The sequence below is a fragment of the Callorhinus ursinus genome, unplaced genomic scaffold (assembly GCF_003265705.2).
Source record: "Callorhinus ursinus isolate GAN/ISIS: 27379988/994484 unplaced genomic scaffold, GSC_fseal_2.0 scaffold13, whole genome shotgun sequence".
Taxonomy (NCBI): Eukaryota; Metazoa; Chordata; class Mammalia; order Carnivora; family Otariidae; genus Callorhinus; species Callorhinus ursinus.
Window position 1 is genome coordinate 19994507 of NW_027397075.1, and position 17159 is coordinate 20011665.

General features: G+C 38.9%; 1 protein-coding gene across 7 annotated transcripts in view; it reads left to right on the plus strand.

Moving 5' to 3' along the window:
- Positions 1-17159, plus strand: part of SMYD3 (SET and MYND domain containing 3) — a 698417-nt gene that overhangs the window by 265579 nt on the left and 415679 nt on the right. Inside the window, exon 1 of one of the 7 annotated variants that reach the window (XM_073899898.1) lies at positions 13593-13611. The exons of the other annotated variants lie outside the window; for them this stretch is intronic. The gene's annotated coding sequence lies outside the window, so the exon portion shown is untranslated. Of the gene's footprint in view, positions 1-13592; positions 13612-17159 lie in introns of those variants that run through there. 7 annotated transcript variants of the gene reach the window in all.

The window sequence follows — 17159 nt, forward strand, 5'->3', positions numbered from 1 at the left end:
GGTGGTTTCCTCATTCTTGGAGTGGTAGAGATGGCTCTGCAGGGTTTCAGAGCCCAGCAGCATGGTGATCATGGAAGGTGGAGAACATGAGCATTGGGCACCACTGGAACAGCTTTGATTTTGGAAAATAAGTATTTAAATGCTGATCTGTAATTGCTGTTGGAAAAGATGAGTCCGGCTAAGCTTTATCAGGGGAACCATGCAGGGTAGCCAATCTTTGTGAAGCTGGGGAAGCATGCACCTAGAGCTGAAATGAAGCTGAGTTTCCAGACTTAGATAAATTCATTTATTTACGCTGATTGGGCCAGAATTACTTACCTTAATATATTATGTCTGTGTTCAGAGAAGGTTTGAGTTGGAAAGAAGGGCAAGTTTTAGATGAGACAAGAAGATTTTTAAGTTTTCTGAAATCTTTTCATCATCCAAAAATCAGAGTGTCAGAGCCCAGCATCTGCTTTGTGACCAGACTTTTCCTGTGTCTGTTACATTGGTGAGAGAGCATGATTTGTTGATGTGCTCAGGAACAGTTGGGTAAAACTCGTAAGTCATCAGTTCTTGTCTTCTTGGCCCCAGCCTCACTTTCTTGCAGTGGTTTTTCAGTTACGTGAAACAGTTTACCCACAAACACCTCATCAGTGGCTCAATGTCCTAATCTTATACTTCAAAATCTAGTCTCAAAGGACATAGCCTCGCTCCCCATGAACTATTTCAATTGAGTCCCAAACCTTATATCAAAGAATGAATCTTCCCGGTGGGAGGGATTTGGGTGATGAGAGGCAGTAAAAGCAGGAAAGGGTATGTTCCCATCGCTTGTGAAGACATAGTATAGTTCTGAGGTAGCTTACCTTAATAGTTACCCATAATAGTTACTATTAATAGTTACCCATAATAGTTACCCAGTCCAGACAGTAATTATCCAGATTCTGGTACTACCTGGGTTTTATTTCCCACTGAACCACATGCAGACTTCAGCCCAGCATCTGGCAATTTGTTACACTGATCAGCTAATTTTTCAGTGCGGTTCCTCTGGGGCTCAGTGCAGAGTCACCCAGCACAAGTGGCCAAACGGCATAACAGCCTGAATTCAGATCAGATCCAAGTGAGTTATAACTCTGGAACCTTTGGGCCTCAGCAGGAAGTTATTCACCAAATAGCATTTGGTTTGTTAATCCATTTAGTAGTTGGGTATTTTAACATCTATAACCACGAAATATGCCAAATGTTCTTTTCTTCTTAAAAATGTTCTAATTGTCGGGGCGCCTGGGTGGTGGCACAGTCGTTTGAGCAAATGACTCTAGGTTTCAGCTCAAGTCATGATCTCAGGGTCGTGAGACTGAGTCCTGCATCGGGCTCCACACTCAGCACAGAGCCTGCTTGGGATTCTCTCTTCCTCTGCCCCTCCCGCTTGTACTCTCTCTCTTAAATAATAAATGAATCTTTAAAAAAAATGTTTTAATTGAAGAATTGGGAATTGAGATGTCTTCACCCCTGTTTGAGGTATTGTAATCATATTTGACAGTGTCAGTGTTGGAATCTGGCAAATTGTGTTTGAACTTGGCAGAACATGGTGTCCTTTGGGCATCTCCCTGTGCCTCAGTTTCCACATCTGTAAAATGAGGATGCTAAAAATAGCAACTTCATATGGCTGTTGTAGAGATTGGATAAAATCATAGATGTACTATTGCACATTATGAAGTGCCTTGAAGTGATATTCTTTTTGCATTTGATATAATTCATTTGTAGATAGGGAGCTTCAAAACTTCTTTGATCATAACAAATGCATATATAGCAATATGAGCAATTCTCTCTTTGTAAGTTATACTTGTTCTGAAATAATGCGAAGTGTCGATTGAACTTCTCCACTTAGGATAATGACTATACTTTGGAAAACTTAATACTTGGGATTAGTGCCCTTTCTACCATGACAGGAACCCCAGCCGCTCAGATAGACTCAATTGGATGGTCCAGTAGAAAAATGTACTTACACTCCAGGTAGAATCTGATTTAAATAACTAGAGCAATGACTAGTTCAATATAATAAATGGATTTCCATGGCTACAGTTTATATTAATAAGCTTTATTCAATATAAGGAATACCATTGAGCAAGAAATTCTATAGAGTATAGTTAAAATTTTCCATTTTCCTTTAGTTGTATATTATATATTATATTTGAGTATCTTTATGATAAGTTTTTTGGTGTTTTCTCTCTCTCTCTCTCTCTCTCTCTCTCTCGGCGGGGGGGGGTTGTAAAGAGGATTATTCTATAGGCTGGGGTTTGTGAGCTGAAAATGTACATTTTTGAGCCAAGTACCATGGTTATCAGGGAATCAGCTTCTTTTCAGTCCATCTGTGAGTTTCGCCCAAGGAGTCTCACTGCTCCTAGCTAATGGGAGTCTTGGTCTTGGCCTTTTCCCCTTTGCTTGTGGCGGCCAGCTTCCTGCCGTGTTCCTACTGAGTGGTTCGTATTGAGTGGTGTAAGAGAAATCTTACAAAAACATAGGAAGTATTTCAATCATTCTGAGCCTGGTACCACCCTGGGTGCCAATTTCAGGAAAGTAATTTTTTTTAATAAAGATTTTATTTATTTATTTGATAGAGAGACACAGTGAGAGAGGGAACACAAGCAGAGGGAGTGGGAGAGGGAGAAGCAGGCTTCCCGCCGATCAGGGAGCCCGATGCGGGACTCGATCCCAGGACCCTGGGACCATGACCTGAGCCAAAGGCAGAAGCTTAACGACTGAGCCACCCAGGCGCCCCCAGGAAAGTAATTTTATCAGAAGGAAATAAAAGTACCTATTTACCCACTTTAGTCCCCACCCAAACTCTGTCTCAAATGAGCACCTCGCCCTGATTTGTTGTCTCTGTGTGTGTGTGTTTAAGCAATTGGGAAATAAATTCCTTTGATTTCATACCCTATTTCTCTCTTGGGTCAGAATATCTCATCAATATTAATGTTCCACCTTGAATGAGGATGCTATACTGGTTTGTAATTCAAACTGGGCACAGGTGGTGACATGATCTTAAGGTGAAGAACCCAAATCCCTTAGGTTATTAAGAGAAACCCTCTCATTCTCTAATTATTTAGCCATTTGTTACCTGCATAATAAAGAAGATTGCTCTTCATTCAGTCTGGTCCCTTACATTTGCCAAAAGCTTATCACCCAGTTATCCTGTGGATGGATGAATGAAACTCTACCTTTCATTTTTTCTCATTTGGATACTAAATTGGTAAGTGAAGCAGGGAACCTGGCTGTCACCTCCCACTCTCTAATTTCATTTTTTGGTAATCTCTCAGGCTTTATTATCTCTTGAATTGCTCTTTTTTTTTTTTCCTTGCCATTTCAGTGGTTGCTTCTCATGTGACCCAGGTCATCCGGGCTCCATGGCCACCGAGTTCCCTGGAGTAAACCTTTGTTACAAATTATAGATCTTGTGAGAAGCAAATGTAATCGGTGAGAGAGATGGCCATTATTTATTTCACTTATTTATTTTTTTAACAGCATGGTCCCAGTAATGAATTCAACGGATAGGACTTTGGTGTATGTAAGTTTACATACATATGTTTGGCTAGAGAAAATTCTCATTGACAAAAATCCTTGACTTATAAAATAAATTAAGAAAGTGATTGTAATATAGGAGGAGGCACCAGTCTTCATTTAAATGAGACATCTTACAAAAACGTAGAGGGTATTTCAACCAAAGAAGGGAAAAGGAGAGGTGAAGGGAAAGTTTGAATATCTCTTACAGTGAGTGGGCTGTGACTGGAGTCATCCCAGAGTTGCCCTGCTCCAGTCTGACACACTTGAAGTTTGGTAAAAAAGAAATACAAAGTATATTTCTCTGTGGTCAAGATACATCCCCTAGGCTTAGCGAAAGGGAAAGCCTCTGTTGCATTAAACTCATAAAACCACAGCTAACTTCTGCCCTTTGGACTGGAATGAGTCACCGTGATCCCACATTCAAGGCCTCAAGATATTCCTGCCACTTGACTTCTCTCTTCTCTTATTAAGAGACTTTGTGTTGAAAGTACTAGAAACCAGCTCTGGCTAGCTTAAGTAAAAGGGGCATTAGTTAGCTGGGCTCTGGAATATTTTATTCATATCAGGAAGTCCTTGGTAGCCAAGCCAGAACTTGTGGACCTGTTCATTCTTCAAATTGCTTCCATAGTTGTGACTCCACCAATTTCCTGTCTCTGTCTCTGTTTCAGACCTTTTTACCCCAAATGGGAATCTGGTACAGTTTGGGTTAGGCATCTGTCACCAGGGCTGTGCTCTGTCTGTCTCTCTTTCTCTCAAATAAGTAAGTAGAAATCTTAAAAGAAAAACAAAACACTCAGATAACTTTAAGATTGTGATATTGGTAAAAATGCAAGAGTAATGCCAGTTTGGGGACTCTGCATTACTTATTTCAGGAAAAGTGAGATAGAGGGGGGGCGCTGACATGTGGTTAGGGGTAAAGGCACCTGGGCCTACCTAGCACCTCACCTGTGTCAGTACCCTCTGCTGGATACTGAGTGTCTCCTACCATCCTGCTGTGTCAGATGTGTGGCGCCTCACAGCTGTGGTGTGACCCTGGGAAATGGGAGTGCTCCATTTAGATTCCTCATTTCTAACTTACAGTAAAACTGCAGGTACAGTAAGATCCGGGGTCATGCCACAAGGACTAAGACAGAAGCCAGGTAGTAAAGGGGAAGGGAAGAGAAAAATTATATACAAATTTCTTTTGACTAAAGAGAAAGCCATAACAATTTAATGTAAGCCTGAGCCCTGACTTTCCTAGCAGCTAGAAAAGAAGTGAAAACATTGTCTGGTAACAGCCAACATCCCAGTTCATGAAAAGACGAAAAGATTTGCTGAACTTAAGATCCTGTCTTTGAGTTTGGGAACCCTTTTGGTCTTAGTTTCCTAGTTAAATTATATTTTCCTTATCCTGGATATTTTTATTATTATTTATTTTTTTAAACATTTTTAGAAAGATTTATTTATTTGATAGAAAGAGAGAGAGGATAGGGACAGAAGGAGAGGAAGAGAGAATCCTTGAACAGAGTCCCCACTGAGTGCAGAGCCCACCTGGGAGCTGGATCTCAGGACCCTGAGCTCATGACCTGAGCCGAAATCAAGAGCTGGCCACTCAAATGACTCCAGGCTCCCCCTGGATAGTTTTAATGCATCTTTTGTGATTTTGGTGCAGGCTTTCTGAAACACTTTTGGGAACAAACTGGAGTACAAATATGATTAAATAACAAAATGAAAAACAAAGAAATGAAGAAGTTAGAAGATAATTTCATTATCACTATTGCCAAAATCAAATGAATTTCCTGGGGAGGAAAACATGGCTCAGTTAGTAAAATAGCTTCTTCCATGGTTGCATTCCTACTAAACTTACATGTAGACAGTTGAAGAAAATGTAGCTGTTACTTTTCATACAGTTTGGAGTATTCATAAGCAAAGTATGAGCATGAATGATTACCTTTGTGATCTTGAAGAATAAGGCCCCCCGTTTGTTGGTATAGAAAGAATGTTAATCAATTAATGTTAATTTAGCCAACAGGGATGAGGAAATGTCATAAGACTTACTCAGAAATCATGGGGCGCCTGGCTGGCTCAGTCTGTGGAGCATGGGAACTCTTGATCTTGAGGTTGTGAGTTCCAGCCCTGTGGTGGGTGTAGGGATTACTTAAAAATAAAATTTTTAGAAAAGAAAAAGACTTACTCAAAATCACAACATTTTTCAAACATTCTCTACTTTAAATCTAAAGTTTTAATTTCTTAGCTAAAGGTCTCCATTATTTGATGAGGGCAGGCAGAGGGAGAAGCAGGCTCCCCGATGAGCAAAGAGCTCAATGTGGGGCTCAATCCCAGGACTCTGGGATCATGACCTGAGCTGAAGGCAGACACTTAACCAACTGAGCCACCCAGGTGGTACCCCAATTTTTATTCTCATTTGAAAGTTTTGTTTGGAAATGAAACTATAAAAGGAAAAATAAAATTTAGTAGTTGTTTAATTCCTTCAGGAACTTTACAGAGTCCAGGTTTTTGGTCTGCTTGGTCATAGTAGAATTTATGAAAATCTAAAACATTAATGATGCCTGAAAGGCAGACTTCCACCCAGAGATGAATGCATTGCCTGGTCTGATAGCAGAATTATGGAAACAGGAAACCTCAGCATTTTGCAGATCATTGAGATACATTTTTGTATGAGTTCAGAATATTTCATGAATAATGTTTAGATGGACTCCATATAAACCCAATTCGTATTAGAACTGAAATACTTTTTTTCTGTACAGAAAACTTGTAGCTAAGCCATTAACGAAAGCGTATTTAAATGTTTATAGTGGGCAACAGAAAGCACTGAAAAAATCTAGTATTAGTAGTGCTTCCTGTCCTTTTTTATAGTCCTAAAAAATATGAAGCAAAAGGAATTTTGATTTTCTATGCAGAAGTTCTGCTCTTAGAGCCTATGTTTTTTCTCTGCCGTTATAGACCAGTGTAGCATCTTCCACTGTCAAATTGAGTTAGCTGTGGTACAGATCATGGAGGGCTCCAAAGCTATTTTTCCATTAAAAGCAAGGCATTTAAAAATATATAAATAAATGATTATGGTGTACACCGATGATGCTTTCACTTTGCTCTTTTGCATGAGTTCTGTTTTTAGGGTGGCATTATCTGGAGTGAATGGGAGAAAATGATCCAGAAAATCAAGACTGTTTTCACATTCAGCAGTGAAAGCTTCATTTTCTCTAATGAAGTGAGTCTGCACTCCAGAATGAGAAATTCTGATATGTAGATAAGAGAATCCTGAGATGCATTTTAAAATGGGGTCATTTAAGAAAGTGAAAAGTGAAACAAATTTGCATGCAAGTGTCTTTGGACTCTTTCAGGTGTTGGAGGTGAATGATGAGTGGCTGATTCATGAGCTGTAGCTAACCCCTTGTATAGTGTATTTTAGAGTCCAATAAAAAGAAAGAGGAAAGTGTTTTCTGATAGTGTTTCCTAGTAAGAGATGATTAATACATTTTTTTACATGGAAAGTAATTTAGCAAGGACTCTAAATTACTTTGTACGTGTGCACGTTCGTGTGTGTCGTTTTCTTCCTCTGACTATCCTTCTCCTAAACCACAGGAATAGGCAGTATCTCTCACATGGTCAGTTGAATCGTGGTTGCCTGGACACACGTTTTAAATTTGACTGTCCAAAAGTATGCATGCACTGAGTATGAAGTTTTTATTGATAAGAAGTTACATTTTAGGTTATATTTCACATTTGATTGAGAGACTGGTTGACTTTTATAGTTAAAAAAATCATCTACCTCCAAATAAGAGGGGAATTTTTTTTAAAGCCCTCTAAAGTGTTTCTTTCTGGCTTAACTCAGTGTGCTGTGTTCTTTGTCCATGAACAAGAATTCTTCCTATACCAACCTTTCAGAGTGGGAACCAAAGCAATGTTCAAATAGTTAAACATTTTCTCAGGAAGTGCAATAGGATCTCAAAAATAAAGGCAATGTATGGACAACTACTAGAATAAATAGAGCCAAAGACTGATTTTGAAAGGACAGATCAGGAAATCTCCCAGGATAGGGAGGAATAAACAGACTAAAAGATGTAGAGGTTAACATCTCGGAAGATCAACACCCCTCTATTAGGATTTCCAGAAGCAGATAATAGTCAAAACAGAGGGGAGGAGATAATCAATGATATATCATTGAAGAATTCTTCACAGAGCTGAAAAAGCACACCAGTCTTCAGATTGAAAGGATTCACCATAGGTCAGATGAAAAAATCTAATACTCAGTTATTACTACCCTGAGAGCTTCATGGAGTAAAAAGTATGTATACCTACATACTTCTACAGAGAAAAAAAAATATCAGTTAAGAAAAGTACAAGAACTAGACTAAAAATCACATTTCCCGTAAGCCTCGTTGGATTCTAGAAGATAACAAAGTGATACTTGCAGAGTTCTCAGGGAAAATAATAATTTGAGCCAAAATTCTATGTAGCCAAGCTATTTTTTAGTTAAGAAGGTAACAGTAAAGGGGGTACTTGGGTGACCCAGATGGTTAAGCATTTGCCTTTGGCTCAGGTCATGATCCCAGGGTCCTAGGGTCAGGCTCCCTAAGCAGGGAGCCCGCTTCTCCCTCTGCCCCTCCCCTTGCTTGTGCTCTCTGTCTCTGTCTCTCTCTCAAATGAATAAATAAAATCTTGAAAAAAAGAGAAGGTAACAATAAAAATATATTCAAGGGGCGCCTGGGTGGCTCAGTCCGTTAAGCATTCGACTCTTGGTTTCCATTCATGTCATGATCTCAGGGTCCTGAGATCGAGTCCCGCATCAGGCTCTGTGCTCAGCAGGGTGTCTGCTTGTCCCCCTCCCTCTGCTCCTTCCCACCCTCAAACAAATTCAAATAAAATCTTTAAAACATATGTATATTCAGATATGCAGGTATATAAGCTATGTATTATCCAAACTTCTATATGAAGAAATACATCTGTGGAGTTACTTCAACGACATGATAAAGGAATCCAAGAAAGCATATCACTTTAGATGTAAGAAGGAGATGTATTTAGGGGGGGCCTGGGGGGCTCAGTCAATGAAGCATTTGCCTTCGGCTCAGGGCATGATCTCGGGGTCCTGGGATTGAGCCCCGCATCTAGCTCCCTGTTCGGTGGGGAGTCTGCTTGTCTTTCTCCCTCTGCCCCTCCCCCTGCTCTCTTGCTTGCTCTCTCTCAAATAAATAAATAAATATTTTTTGTTTGCTTTTTTTTTTTTAAAGATTTTGTTTATTTATTTGAGAGAGAGACACAGAGATAGCAACAGAGATTGAACAAACAGGGAAGAGAGGGAGAAGCAGGCTCTATCCCAGGACCCTGGGATCATGACCTGAGCTGAAGGCAGATGCTTAACTGACTGAGCCAGCCAGGTGCCCCTAAATAAAATCTTAAAAAAAAAAAAGGATCTATAGGTGAAGTGAAGCAAAGGAACAACAACAAAAAATGGAATTCATGCGACCCTGATTCTTGGGACATTTTCCTTTAAACAGGAGAGACTCAGTGGCATAGGGTTGCATTTCTTCCCCTGTGGGTCTATCCACAATACTTGGGTTCATGGTTAATAATATTTATGTAATTTTAATCTTGTAAGTGCTATCTATTGGTTTTTGGTCTCCTAAAATCAACTACTGAGAAAGTACAGAGGATTGAGTTCTATTTACAGAAAAGAGCTTAACTTAAAAAAAAAATTTTTTTTTGAGAGAGTACAGAGGAGCAGGCAGGAGGGGCACAGGCTCCATGCCCTGCACAGAGTGGGACCCAGGGTTCCATCTGTTAGCCCTGAGATCATGACCTGAGCTGAAATCAAGAGTTGGATATTTAACTGACTGAGCCACCCAGGTGCCCCAAGAGTTTAATGGTTTATAAATAAACCCTGACAATTTAAAATAATACTATAACAAAAATCCAAAAATACAGGATGACCGTATTATCTTTTATTTTTTAAAAAAATTAAAAAAATTTTGTTGTTGCTTAAATATTGTATTTTATTATTTTAATTCCAGTTAGTGAACATAGAGGGTTGTATTAATTTCAGGTGTACAATATAGTGATTCCACACTTACATACATCACCTGGTGTTCATCATGACAAGTGCATTCCTTAATGCCCATCACCTGTTTCCCCCCTCCCCCCCCCCCCCACACCTCCTCTCTGGGGACCAGCAGTGTGTTCTCTAGAATTCAGAATCTGTTTCTTGGTTTGCCTCTCTCTTTTCTTTAAAAGTATAATAGTAACCATAAGAAGAACAGAAAAATTTACATTTTAGAAGGTTTTTTTTTTCCCCCAGAGAGAGTGGTTTTGGAGAAAGGAAAATTTTCATTTTATACTTAAAAAAAAACCCCAATATGCATATATTACTTTCCTAGTTTCGTATTACTTTCCTAGCTTAAAATATTTAAAGGACACTTTCATCAATAGGGATTGTTCAATTATAGTTCTTCCTTGTAATGCACCATAGTAAATGAATGGTAGAGATTTTATATATGTACTGAAATCAAGATTTTAAGTGGATAAAATAAACTAACTTGCAGTATGAAATGGATGGCATGATGTAATTTAAGTTAAAACTCGTTTATGTTTATAAAAATTCACGTGAGAAAAAGTCTAGAAGGCTATGTAGCTACTCTCACTTCTTTTCCACTTTTGTACATATATAAAGGTTTACAGGGGCTTTCTATCACTTTTGCAGCTATAACACTCAGTAAAGATATTTTGAAAAATGAGATTGTTTGAAGCCCCAGGAAGGGAATGATGTGTCCAAGATCAGCCCGGAAGCAAGTAGCAGAATTGGAACTATAATCCTCTTAGTAGTAGTGTTGCCTGGTTCTGGGAAAGTAGCCTCCTCTCCTCATTTCTACCAGCTCTCTGAAGCCATCCGTAGTAATCATCATACCTACAACAAGGATAGTGACTAGTATCTGTATTAAAGTTTATGTAAAGTGTGCATAAAAGTATCTTCGGGAAAAAATGTATATTCTGACATTTTGATGGGAGGTTGGGATGATCAAGAAGGCCTCAGTAAAGGAGGGTGCAGTTGAGAAAAGCCTTGAACAATGGGGCATAGTTTCTGACAGACCAGGATGGGGGTGGAGCTGTGGCCAGAGTCATCTAGGTAGTTTAAGGGCACCCAAAAGAACCCGGGTGACCAATGCAGCCTTTCCTATCGCTATTCATGTTTCTATCACAGAATTAATTCATGCATAGGGGAATGATACTGAATGTACCCGTCTCTCTGGTTTACAGGTGATTTTTCTTGGCATGTTAATCGTTCTTGTCACCAAGCGTAGCAGCTGATCTCAAAGCACAGTAACCATCAGTAGTAACCTACAAACACGACTCAGTTGGGAACCTCGGGCCCCTTCACCTGCTCTTCTCCTTCGTTTGATTTGCCCACAGTTCCATGTAGTCTTTCTGCATTTCTATAACATGGACACCTTTCTTACAGCCTTCTTTCAAGCTACCTTCCCCTTTACTTTAAAAGTTTGGTTATGTATTTACTGTTTTATTTCTTTATTAAGAATTTAAAATGTCTTTTTTAAATGGTTCTAGGATTTTTTTAAAAATTAGGATTTCTTTAGGGCTCTGGTTACAATATTTTACAGTTTTTGAGTGTTCTGCCTTATAATCCCTCATAGTGTAAGATTTTACAGACCATGAGATATTTCAGGAATGTATATACCCAAGTATTATACACCTCTAGTTTAGCTTATAGAGCAGGGTTATCCAGTAGAACTTTCTGTGATGAAAATCCTTTATGTCTTGCTTCTAATATTGTGGCCACTAGCCACTGTGGCTGTTTAAGTTCATTAAATTAAATACCAAATTCAGTTCCTCACTTGCACAGGCCACACTTCCAAGTACTCAGTGGATGAAAAGTGTGCATAAAAGCACCTTCGGGAAAAAATGGGAGCTGAGCTGGTGCCTCAGGGCTCCTGGGCTGGGAAGCGCATCTAGAGAGGGGTTGGATTTGTGCACCCCCTGTAATGACCAACCAGTCTTTTCTCAGCATTCTCTGTTGAGAGGTTAGGCATTTGCTCCAGAGGAGAAATTCACGCAGAGGTTCTAGAACAGTGTCAGGAATTTGGAACCTTGGAGAGAGACTCTGCCTTGAGCCTGATGAGTGGAGTGGGCTGTCTGTGAATATATATTTCCCCCAGAGCCTTACTGTTGCCCAGCTGAGGACCACAGCTGCATTTAATTAACCTATACAGTTATGTATGGTTATGTATCCCTAACCAGATGATAAATAACTTGAGAGCAGGGATTGTATTTTATAATTCTGCATCTTCCTCTGTGAATAACACTTCAGTAACATATAAAGGAAGGGCATCATTATCTGGCCGGAAGACAAAGTGTTATTCCTATTCCGCAGAAATTGAGAACAATTCTTCACTTTCAGTGAACTGGAAGGGGTTACACATAGCATGATGAGAACAGAGACTAGTGGTAGGGCTATGATATTTCCAGTTACACGAGATAAAACAGTGTTAGGTCTTGTTTTCTGTGGGTGTACACTTTCTACCCCAGCCTTGCACTTAAGAGCAGATCTGTTAATGAGATGTAGGAGTTTTGTTTTTCTTTTCCCCCGGAGTTGGTAGTTCACAAGAACTATTTTGAGAACTGGGAGAGTAGGAGCCTAATGCAAAGAAAAATATAAACCTCTGTTGCAAAATCAGATTTATAAGGATTATTTTTTTAAGATATTATTTATTTGAGAGAGAGCAGAGAGATCACACAGGGAGAGGAAGACTCGCCACTGAGCAAGGAGCCCAACGCAGGCCTCGACCCCAGCACCCGGGGATCATGACCTGAACCAAAGGCAGATGCTTAACCGACTGAGCCACCCAGGTGCCCACAAAATCAGATTTAATGTCATGTTTCACTTTGAAGTACTCTTGCATCTCTGTATGTCCACCACAGCTAATATCCTGATTTCCTTCCTTCGTATGGGTTTTCGCTTCTCTTTCTTTACTTTGCATCTGCTTAAATAGGCACACAATGTAAACATAATTCAAAGTCCAAATTGTGTTGTTACAAAGGTTTTGTGACCAAGTTTTAACTGATTTGTAGAATTCCATATTTTTACGTTAACATGTACAATGAAGCATAGTTCTCTAAATCAGTGATTTAGCATTTATTGTCTTGGAGGTTAAATGCAATATTCTGTTCCGTGAGATATTTTAAGGTACTAAAATTTAAAGCACAGAGTGGTCTGCGAGGCCAGTAAGCATCCCAGTGTGACTTGAAAGAGTGCTTCCTCTGTATAGTGTGTGTTCTTTTAAGGTAGCCGACTTGGCATTCTCAGCCCTCGTTGTAATTCACACTGCATCCGCGCTACTGGAGAACTAATGAAAATGCTGGCACTACAAGGCTTTATTTGACTGTTGAGAATTCTCAGTGGTTACAGTATTATGTAGTGCCTAATTCTCCTGGTGTTGCGTTTTTTTTTAATAGTGATTTTTATTTTCAGTCCAGTGATCCATTTTGTTCATTAACCCCCTAACCACTGGCTAAGCAGCATGTCACAAAAGACATTCTGGAGGAAGAGGCCTGCATTGGTTTTATTATAAATGTAAATGTCCTAATCATTTCTAAATCTCAACGTACATATTCTCATTGGAATGAAAAACTGGCTTTTAAGTCAAACTATGAGACGACCAAAGCGCTAGAGTGTGAGAGCAAATACTGTATTTTTCGTATAGTATGCTCGCATTTAATACAACTGTTGCCGTAGCAGAATTAGGTGAAATTTCATAAAACCTGCTCATGGCTCCCCACTAAAAACTAAACTAGGGCAAAAGGATTTTAATGTCACTCTGTCTGCTTTCATTTGATTTCCCATCCTTAACACAACATGAACACTGAGTGGACCCTTCATTTTGAAAAATTGATTTGCTGTGGGAAGTTGACTGGTATTAGATCCTGTGTGTGATCTGTACCGATTTGTACCCAAAATAGTAATTGTCATTCATGCCATGCCTTTGTCTGTCATGTGCCATATCTGATGAACAACAAGCGCCCCAGATGACTAAGGCCGTTTTGAAATGTAAGGGATATTATCTCTAGGTTAGTATGAAATGTGTTATGATCGCATTTTGATATTTTCCCTTGCAATTTAAAGCAGTGCTTTCTTTTTTGTGTATATAAACGTGAGTGTGGGTATGCATGCATTTTGTTATCTACAAAAAGCCAGTTATTAATGTGGAGTTTGGAATTATTGTGTCAGTGCTTGTTTGAGTCTTTAGAAATATTACATACAGCTGCAGGGGCGCCTGTGGCTCAGTTGTTAAGCGTCTGCCTTCGGCTCAGGTCATGGTCCCAGGGTCTTGGGATCGAGCCCTGCAACAGGCTCCCTGCTCGGCAGGAAGCCTGCTTCTCCCTCTCCCACTCCCCCTGCTTGTGTTCCCTCTCTCACTGTCTCTCTCTCTGTCAAATAAATAAATAAAAATCTTAAAAAAAATCTATAAAAAAATTACAGCTGCGTTTTGTATATGGTGTTCCCTGTAATAGGAATATCTGTTTATTACTTTATTAAATACATGTATTGCTGATGCTGATGTCATCTGCCCACGGACTACAGAAGCCGCTTTCTGGACAGCATCTTTATTATACTCTCCACGTGTCCACAAGCTGTATCAAAAAAGCAGGAAACAGGAGAGAAAACATACCTCTTTGAAAGTGGAATGTCAGCTGGAGTGAGAAGGAGGTAAAAATGATTCATAGTTTGAGGTAGAAAGATGGCTTTCAGGGATGAGTGAAGACCAGAATCTGAGTGTATCAGATATGCTTGTCAACAGCCCAGTATTCTCACTGAGAATAATGGAGTCTATAATTTGAAAAATTCTTTGGAATAAAATGCATTAATTAGAAACTTAACTAAAGTATTTAGATGAAAATATGCCGCAACTGAAAAATGTTTCTCTCTGAATTATGAAGCTGAGTAACTGAGAAAGGTACCACCATAAGAGAGAAATTTATACACACACATACACATTAGAACTTCACTCTCAGGGCACCTGGGTGGCTCAGTCGGTTAAGTGTCTGCCTTTGGCTCAGGTCATGATCCTGGGGTCCTGGGATTGAGCCCTGCGTCTGGCTCCCTGCTCAGCGGGGAGTCTGCTTCTCCCTCTCCCTCTGCCCCTCCTCCCTGCTTGTGTTCATTCTCTCTCTTGCTCTCTCATACATAAATAAATAAATCTTAAAAAAAAAGAACTTCACTGTCAAATACGGTTGTCACTAGCCACATTTGGACCATATTTAATGGTGCAGATATGGAACATCTCTATCATTGCAGAAAGTTATATAGTAGTGCTGGTATGGAAGAATTTCTTAATCAGGAGAGACACAAAGGATCATGATAGTATTGCTTAATTATAAAAATAAGCCAAACAGTATAGTAATGACAGTATATTTTGCAGCTAACTTTGCCTGAGGACATAATGGTAACCTGAGACTTATAAACACTGAACCTGTCTCCAGCTTTACTTTAAACTTCTCTGTGGTATTTGGACCTATTACCGGATCTCTCCAAACTGGTGACCTGCCTTGCATGTGTTTCATATACCAGCCTGACTCCTGGTTCCCTGTTTCCTCTCATTTTTTCTTAAGTTGAGATTTCTTTATGAAACTTTAAAAAAAACCTGTGTTGGTTTTTTGGATTGAATATGCCCATGCAAGCGACATCTTTCTGGGGGTGGGTATGGATTATAGAGAGAAATCCAGTTTTTCTCTTTTAACCTTGGTTTCCCTACTTGTTAAAAAAAAAAAAAGATTGATACTACTAATCCACAGATCATAGCAGTGTGAAAATCAATGAATTAATCATATGATCATAGGGAACAATTGGAAAAATCTTAAGCAGAGATATCTGGACAAGATAATATAGGAAAAGCAGTGGCTCTCAAAGTCTTAGTGAATTATCAAATTAAAAAATCCTAAAGCATTCCTCAAATTAGTGTTTAAATACCATGATATTGAAATTTTTTATGTTTCTGGACAATGCCTCATTTTGGGGGTTCATCTGGAAAACGTAAGGCCCAGATTTTTAGGACTGAAGATCCATATAAGTTTGTTGTAGGTGTTCATAGATATTAAAATAGTTCTAATCATGTCATTTTCTGAAAAGCTCATAATACTTGAACAGTGTGTTATTTAACTTTACAACACCTCTATGAGATGGATAAGGGGCAGTTATAATATTTTATTCTATAATAAGAGTTAAATTTTAAAAAATTTTCTTAAGATTCAACAAATTATTGGTGTTACTCTGTTCTCTGGCAGGCAGACTGAAACAATGTAACACCTATTATTAACACTAAACTCATTATAAACAGGTTATTGCTAATTATTTCATTTAAATTGACACTAAACCTTTTTATTTTTAATTAGTAAGACAGATTGATTTCAAAGAATTTTAGCAGGGATAAGATGAAGAACAAAAACAAAATGTAGAGTTTCTCAGGAGAATAATGGTGTAGAGTTTTTGTATATAAGCGAGATAATACATTAGGAGATGTTCTGACATCATTTATTCCTGAAATGAATTTAAGTTTTAAATTAATGAACCATTAATTGAAGATTTAGGGTAATAGTTATCATGAATGAATGTAAAAAGAATATTGGAGCTTTATTTGTGAGATTATTTCAGGCCACTAAATTGCTATAAGATTCTTAGTCTAAAGGATGTTAATGTACTTTCTAAATTTATTGAAAAAATTTTGTGACTCCAAAATCCCACTTCATTAATTCATTCATTTTTTAATGGATATTTCCTGGGATAATGGGAATTTCTAAAAACTAAAATGTATCAAAAAAAAATTAAAAGAGGCCTTACTTCTTTTAGAAGAAACGTTGAGTCCAGATGATACTTTTAATTATTTTCATGAAATCAGATAACTGTTGCTAGAAAACACACATCTTGTTTTTCTCTCTCTATGAAGCTCATACATAAAGGTAAGTCAGTAGAATAGAGGTCTTTGAACTCTTTAACCATTGGAACCTAAATTGCCCTTCAGGTAATATAAAAAATGTGATCTAGATATTAAGATTTATGGCTACTTGGGATTTTATGCTGCCATTCAGCTGGAACTGCAGGCAGACCTTGAGATACAGAAGACAGTCAGGTATCACCAGTGAGTACTAGACATGCACAAGAGGATGTGTGGTTATCAGAATCAGATACTTGATTTTTTAAATTATTTTTTAAAAGATTTTATTGAGAGAGAGAGAGAGAGAGAGTGCATGCGTGCGCAAGCATGGTGGGGGTGAGGGGGAGAGGGAGAGGCAGACTCTCTGCTGAGCAGGGAGCCTGATACCGGGCCTCCATCCCAGGACCCCGGGATCCTGACCTGAGCCAAAGGCAGATGCTTAGCCAGCTGAGCCACCCAGGTGCCCCTTGATTTTTTTAAATTAATTTTTAAATGTAAATCCTGGTATAGTTTACATACAAAGTTATATTAGTTTCAGGTGTACAATACAGTGATTCAGCCCTTCCACACATCACCCAGTGTTCATCATGACAGGTGCACTCCTTAATCTGCATCACCTGTTTCCCCCATCCCCCCACCAACCTCCCCTCTGGTAACTAGCAGTGTGTTTTCTATAGGTGAGAGTCT